Source organism: Rhinoderma darwinii (assembly GCF_050947455.1).
Source record: "Rhinoderma darwinii isolate aRhiDar2 chromosome 2 unlocalized genomic scaffold, aRhiDar2.hap1 SUPER_2_unloc_7, whole genome shotgun sequence".
In the NCBI taxonomy this organism is placed as follows: domain Eukaryota; kingdom Metazoa; phylum Chordata; class Amphibia; order Anura; family Rhinodermatidae; genus Rhinoderma; species Rhinoderma darwinii.
The window spans coordinates 587,978-596,022 of NW_027461731.1; the positions used below are offsets into that span (position 1 = coordinate 587,978).

Consider the following 8,045-nt stretch of genomic DNA (forward strand, 5'->3'; position numbering starts at 1 on the left):
TGTGACAGTCACTTCCCCCCCAGGAGGTTCATCTTCCTCAGAGAGAGACCAGTCTATTCTTGCTGACTCATCCATCAGAATGCTCATGGGAGATTCCACAGCTGGGCTAATCAACCCCTCCCCCATCTCCTGCTGGTCTTGCACAGCTTCATTTTGTCTTTTTTCAGCCTCCTCAGACATCCTCAAGATTCTTGCTCCTTCCTCCCTCTTCCTATCAAGATCCATTTGGTTCCTTTGCTTTCTAGCTTCCTCCTGCTTCTTTCTTTCTTCCCTCCTCTTGACAACCTCAGGACAGTCTCTGTACATATGCCCAGTCAATCCACATAAATCACAGGCTCTAGGCTGTGGACACGCCCCAGCCTCATGTCCAGGATTTTTACAGTTCCTGCACAGTTTAACCCCTGGGCAATCCTCCTTTAAATGGCCAAATTTAAAGCAGTTCCTGCAAAAGGATGGCTGTCCTTGATAATACAGGTAGCCTCTGTTTCCAGCCACAGAAAAATTGGCAGGTGGGTGTCTCACTCCCCCAATACAGCTTTCATCAGGTCTTAATTTCACCCAGAATTTATATGTTCCATTAAAGATGTTAAGGATACTTTTCTGCCTTACCCCTCCTTTCACACTTAAACAGTACTGTCCAAGAAAGTTCTTTAGGATATTAACATCCGTGAAAGGGTTAAATACATGGATAAAGACAGTTTTTTCCTCTAGTTCAAACAGTGGAACAAATGTGACATTCCTCAGTACCTGGTTAGATGCATTAGTCTTCAGGCATTCATAAAAGAGCAGGCAGGTCCCATCCACATAAAAGGAAATGTCATAGATACCTTGTTTTTTTGATTCTTGAATACAAAATACATCATTTTCCAGGGAAATACCCGCCATCTTCTCCACAATTTCGTGTCCAACATATGAGATGCTGTTCTTCACGCTGTCAGAGATCTCCACCTTCAGCCGGACTGTCTTCTGGATACCTGAGGAAAATTCCATACCTGCCATCTTTTCAGCCTATCGGTCCAGGACCATAGGAGGATCGCCACTCAAAAGGTCTCCTGCTACCACAGGAACACTCGCACCCCCGACCCAGACCAGAGCAATAAACTCTGATCTGAGCCAAAAGGCCGAGAAGCGATAACCCGAACGGGCCGCGCGTTGACCGAGCCTGCCCAATACTGCTGTTCACCCCTTGCAGCGATTCAGCCTACTCCTAGGCAATTCCATGGGGCCCTGCAGGCTCACACACACTCACAGCTACAAGAGAGGTGAATAAAGGCCGGAGAGGAAGCAAGACAGGATTTGCTTCTTTTGCTTGCACCACAATGCAGTGCTGAAAGAGGAGGAATCGACATAAAAACGCCTTCCTGGCAACACCCAAATGCCCTCCTGCCGTGCAAACACTGGCAGCAGCAGCAGCAGCAGTAAGTGCATGCCCACTGCCACCCCTTCTCCTTTCACACCTTGTATCAGCTTTAATCCAGTCCAGTGCTGCCTGCTGAGCAGCACTGACCAACACTGCCTGGGCCCAGGCTTTTATCTCTGAGGCCCCATTATGATGTCAGAAAGCTGGCTCTGGCTCCTGAGGTCTCCACTATGACACGTGCAAAGTTCCGTCTGAACTTTATATAAGACGGTGCGGCTCAGTCAGTCACTCAGTGTTGCCTGAGAGGGCAACACTGCAACAGCCGGCCCCCAGGCTGTCTTTTTTTTGCACAGCTAGTTGCCTCCAGGAGGCCACAAGAGGGAGACAAGGGACTGCAAAATGGAAAATAGGCATCCACCAACTTTACAGACAACTTGTTCTCCTTGCTCCTACAACCTCCATCCTTGCACAGTTTGTTATTCTTCCAGGTAACATAGTAACAAATCCAAATTGCTGCTCTCTTTGTAGGCAAGCAAGGGTTTGTTGCAACTGCAATTCTTACTTCTTCTTGAAATGTAGGGACCACAGTACATTCCATCACATCCATCTAGTGTACACAGGTAGGTCCATTGTGATGGGCGGGCGGGCGGGCTGGCTGCTTTAATGGCTGTTTCCTGTTCCCCTACTCCACTCCACTATTTGACTATGGTGCTGCATCAATCAGTGGCTGGCTCAGGTGCAGCTCTTTAACCTACCTAGGAGGGAGGGCGGAGAGAAGACAAGGAAGGTGAATGAGCTGTTCCAATGTGAAATGCCGGAAACACAGAAACACAGACGACACAAAACAAGAGGTGGCAATGTATTAATTAATTGCATTTAATAAATTAGCTCATTATCACACATGACTGTACAAATGCATTGTCCAACAGGTGTTGAAATAATGGGATTAAAAGGGGAGATCCCATCCGAAAGACAAAAACAATGGCAAACACAAAAAGCACTTTTGGAATCTGATTTTAGTAAACACATAAGGAAAGGGTGCACCGGTCCTGGAAATACTGCAATACCAGGTCAATGCGTGGAGTGGACAGAGCAAGCTCTATTTCCATCTCCCTGTTCTAAAAATCCATTTAATATATGGTCCCCAGATAGGGGACGTATCAGATATTAAACTGATAAGAACAGATAAGGTTTCAACAAAGTTTTTTATTGGCAAAAATAATATATTTTACAGACTTTTTTTTAAAAATTGAAACCACAAGATAAAATCAATGGCATAATACATGAATATTCATACATTTAAATGAATACAAAAGTAATAATAATAAGACCAGTAATACAGATGTTATAATAAAAGTACAGAACAATAGCAGGATAAAATTTATACAGGGCATAAAAGACATAAAAGAATAAAACCATTTTTATTTACGATGTTATAGTATTCCACATTTGCAAACACCACATGGATGTTGCTTCTTTTACCCCTAGCTGCTTTTTGTCCCTAAGATAATAAATATACATTTCACTTAGGGCATATTTCACACAATTTTTAACGTCAATAAAATCATGTTTAAAAAGCAGAATGTTCCTAACCTTCCAGATGGCATTCTTAAAACAGTTTAAAATGATCCAACAGACCATTTGCTGTTTAAAACTTGGGCAGTTAAAAAGACCATAAAACACGTATTCAAATTTAAGATCTTTAAGACCGCAGGCCCATTTCAGCAATGGGCCTGCCTTCCTCCAAACCTCCTGTGCATATGGGCAGTTCCAAAACAGGTGCATTACCGTCTCGTCGTCACCACACCTGCTTCTCGGGCACTTGGCTCTCGCCACCAGTCCTCGCCTATGCTGGAATTCACGAGTAGGGAGGCACTGGTGAACGATTGCCCAGGCAAGGTCCTTGTGCACATTTGCCATAAATTTCCCGAAAACGTTCCGCCACACCACCTTGGACCTTGCCTGTGAGAAATTTGAAACTGCCAGTGTATCCTCCTGCCGCCTACAGGAGAGTGACACTTTTTTCTGGTCCCCCAATATGTCAGGCTCCAATTCTTGGAGACCTAGGAGCCTGACAGTTTTTTCGAGCACCGCATATTGTTTTGGGGGACACAGAAGCACAGGAGAATTCAAAGGGACACGAAACCATCGTTTAAAAATCATGCCCGTAGCGTACTTTAAAAAGTAGCTAAAAATACCATCAGAATTATACATTTTAAAACAGAAGCAAAAGTATTTAATGTAAAAGAAGTTAAAAAGGTTAGGAACATCTCTCCCGCCATTGTCCTTACATCTGTACATAAAATCACGTTTTAGTTTTTCCATTTTGGAACCCCATAAAAACATAAAACAGATCCTGGTCACTTTTTTAATATATAAAATTGTTGGAGGGAAAACCATAGCTACATAAAGCATTATGGGTAATAAAACAGATTTAATTATTAAAACTTTTCCCTCCATGGTGAGATTTCTCAAATTCCACATTAAAACCTTTTTTTCCATTTTGGCAATTACTGAATCCCAATTGGGTCTCCCATCGTTTTCTTGATTAAAAACAATTCCTAAAATTTTTATCTGATCCTGCTGCATGTTAACTCCTGGTGTCACAGAGGAATCCCATACACCAGTATAAAAACAGTCACATTTATCAACGTTTAATTTAAAACCAGAGGCTTCACAAAAAAAGCCGGTGTTCCTCAATGCCCTTCTCATAGAAGCGGCGTCTGGGCATAGGATGGTGGCGTCATCCATATAGCCTAGGATTTTTACCTGGTTCCCCCTTCCTCCAGGTATGGGCACGCCTCTGATGACTTTATCATCTCTTATCAGGGTGAACAGAGGTTCTATGACACAAATAAAAAGGAGCGGAGACAACGGGCACCCCTGTTTCACCCCTGATAAAAGAGGAACACCTTTAGTTAAAAATCCGTTGATAGAAATTTGGCTAAAACAGGATCGATATAAAAGCTTAATACGTGTTAAAATAATTTCAGGAACAGCCATCTTTTTAAGAACCATAAAAAGATATTCATGGGAGACCCGGTCAAAGGCCTTCTCGAAATCTAAGGATAAAATAGCAAGGCTTTGACCCCTTTCTTTAAAATACCAAATGATGTCACGTAAAATATTCAGGGACTCAGTAATTGACCTCCCAGGCACCCCACATACCTGGTTTGGATGGATTAATTTATGAATAAAAGGTTTAAAACGGATTGTTATTAGTTTAGCTAAAATTTTACAATCAACGTTTAAAAGAGTAATAGGGCGCCAGTTTTTTAACTGGTCCTTCTCACCTTTTTTAAAAATTAAGGACACAATCCCCCTCCTCCAGGAAGGGGGCAGCTCTTCAGTAATAAAAACTTCCTTATACAATAAAAACATGTCATTCTTTAAAATTTCCCAAAAAGCATGATAAAATTCGATGGGCAGACCATCTTCCCCATTAGAAAAACTTTTAAAAGCAAATAAAAGTTCCTCCAAGGTAATATTACGGGATAAAACTTCCTGGTCTAAAATATCTAGCTTGGCATCAAGGGAATTAAGAACATGTTCTAAAAAGGAAGGATCAATATTTTTCTTGTTAAAAAGAGATTGGTAGAAATTAAAAGCAGAATTTAAAATGCCGACCATAGTGGTTTCTCCTTCAAGGTTTAAAATGACATCTCGTTTATCCATTACCTTTTTGAAGAAGAACCGGGAACACTTCTCGCCATCCTCGAGGTGCTTTACATGTGAATTAAAAATTATTTGTTTCCCTTTCTCTTCTATGGCATGTTTTATTTCAGCTTTAAGATTTAAGATATCATCATCAACATCCATACCAATCTCCTTCAATTTAAAAAGTACATGTAAACGTTTATTAAGAACATAAAACCATTGTTTTTTCTCTTTGGCTTTCTTCTTACCTGCTCGAATAAAAAAAGCTCTGATTTTGGGTTTAATGCCCTCCCACCAGTGTAGCATAGGCTGACTGGGCGCTCTATGGGACTGCCAACACTGGTAGGTCCGCACAAACTCCTCTTTAATGATGGGGTCCTCCAGGAGTGTGGTGTTTAGTCTCCAGGGACCCCTACAAGCTTTTTGCTCTCCCTCTAGCTCCAGGTGCACCGAAAGGAGCTTGTGATCAGATAAAATATTTGTTAAAAGTAAACATTTTTTGGGAATAAAACTATTAGAAGTGAAAATAAAATCAATTCTGGAGCTCACTCTTCCATTGGACCAGGTGGGGCCTGGGTCCGCAGGCAAGAGTTCCCTCCAGCAATCTTTCAATTTAAAATCACCAATAAAATTCTTGAGCAGGTAAGAAGTACGGTCAATTTTTCGATTAAAATCCCCACCCTGCCGGTGTTCTCCATCTCGTACACAGTTAAAATCACCACCCACCAGCAGGGGGGTAGACCCAACACAAAACAATGGTAAAATCTCTAATAGTTCTGCCCTCTCCTGTTTGGTAGGAGGGGCATAAACGTTTAAAACACGAATTAAAATTCCATTAAAAAGCAAATGTATTAAAATAGCTCTGCCGGGCATGATTTCAGTCACTGTTTGGATGGAGATAAAACGACCTCGGCAGAGCAATCCAACCCCCGCAGAGCGACAGTCATTTCCACCAGACCAGACTGAGGGGCCTAGTTTCCAGTCCATCTTTAAATCTTGATATTCCAAGTCATTAGGGATTCCACATTCTTGAAGCAGGCAAAGGTCAAAGTCCACAGTCTCTAAAAAAGAAAATAAAGCAGTCCTGCGGACAGGGCTCTTTAGGGACCTCACATTTAGTGAGGCGACTTTGATAGGAACCAACATAGTCTTAGTTGAGGTCAGAGTCCGAACCAGAAGAGTCGTACTCGGAAATCAGCTGCGAGTCTGGACCCCCTTTTTGAGGGGTCAATAAATCTTGGATGTTGGTAGGGTCAGAGCCAGATACGTGGGCGGCTCCAACCCCCACACTGCTCTCATCCGAACTCCGATAGGCAGCTTTCCTCCGAACTCCGGACTCCTCTTCCTCTCGCTGTCTCTTTGCAGAATGGCTCCTATCCATCTCCTCGAAGTCGCTCTCACCCATCTCTGGCCCCTGGCTGAAGATATCGCTGATGTCCTTACTGGGCAGCTGCACAGGGGCCTGTGAGGTCCCATCACTCTTGGCAACCTTTGCCTGCTTACGGGGAGCCTTCATCGCAAGCCCCTCCACAACCGCAGTGGAGGAACTTTGCTCCGACCCCCCCGTTGACCGGTAATGGTCAAAACGAGGCTCCAATCCAGCATATTTTAGGGTTTTCTTAATGGAGCCCTCGTCTGACACAGAGTGTCTCCGCTCCATGCCCACACTCTTGGGACAGGCGTCAGGTCCTACTGCAGAACCTACGGAGCCACGACGCCTGTCGCTAACCACTGCCTCAACAGGGTCCACTGCAGGCGGAGCAGAGGACCTGTTTGCAGAGGTGCCGGTCAACTTATGTCCAGCAGAGTCAGAATTCCTCCTGCTCTGCCTGGACCCGGTGGAATCCCTATGGCCGTCCCTCGAGGCTGACATCGGTGGGCCCCCCGATGGAGCTGTGAAGGACTTTGGCCTGGACCCCTCAGTCGTCAATGCTCGTTTTGGGGCATTACCAGCGGCGTCTGCACATGTTGCAAACTGCCGCTCTGGCCCTGGTCTGGGTGGCCCAGATTTCGCTCTGCGGGGGCAATCTTTAAAAGCATGCCCAGTCATGCCGCACAGATTGCACAACACCTCGGAACTGCATTTTGCCGCTACGTGTCCAACCTGGCCACACCTGTTACACTGCACCACATGGGGCCGGTCACAATGTTCTCTGGTGTGGCCATATCTCAAGCAGTTCCGGCAGGCTATTGGCATCTGGGGGTAAAATAGGAATCCTCGATTCTTCCCAATGGCAAAGTTCTGGGGTGGGTGATGTAAGCCTCCAATGCCATTGGGATCCTGGCGGAACTTCACCCAATATTTTCTTTTGCCATTCCAGAAGCTCTGGGTGTTCAAGATTTTATGTGAGAAGCGGACCTCCCTGCAGTAACGACTGAGGAAGGTTTCAATGTCACACTCTGAGACAAATGGACTGAACATGCACATCACGAGCGGGACTTCTTCCTCCCCGTAGAGGAATAAAAAGTTCAGTCCATTTAGCCGCTCCTCACTCTGGTCCGCATCAGACAATCTTTTGTGCATGTTGTCGCAACATGCCGCGGCCGTAAAGGATACGGTGTACCGACCGCGGCTTTCCTGGTCGTTGAGACACAGGATGTCCGCCCGCTTGAGCCCCAGGAAGTCCAGCAGAATCACCTCCACAATGAAGCGAAGGTTCTTCCGCTGGCGATGGCCTTCTTCCACCTCGATGCGGACGGACTGGCGCAACCGGGTGTCCCCGGATGCAAATCCAAATGTAAATGGCATTTTCAGTGCCTGGGGGCTAAGCCTGTCCCTTATAGCAGCAAGGGCTCAGATTCCACAATTAAGTGGAACCCTCCCCCAAGGCCAAGGATTAGGGTACCCCAGACACCTACGAAGCCCGATAAACGCCCTCGGAACGCTCTTAGAAAAACGCCTCAAGGCCGGTTGACCTCTTGGGTAAGGCGCGATCGCAACTCGTTGTCCGGGGGCTAAGCCCACTCCCCAAATAGCAGCAAGGGGGTGAAGTCTCTCTGTGAAAAGAGACGATCCCCCAAGGCCAAG

The 8,045-nt window shown here is 45.2% G+C and overlaps 1 non-coding gene across 1 annotated transcript; it reads right to left on the reverse strand.

Annotated features, from left to right (window-relative positions):
• Positions 1–2,393: 2,393 nt before the first annotated feature.
• LOC142682062 (U2 spliceosomal RNA) lies at positions 2,394–2,585 on the reverse strand. Its single transcript, XR_012853871.1, has one exon. It is a non-coding gene; the product is annotated as a U2 spliceosomal RNA (small nuclear RNA).
• Positions 2,586–8,045: the final 5,460 nt, after the last annotated feature.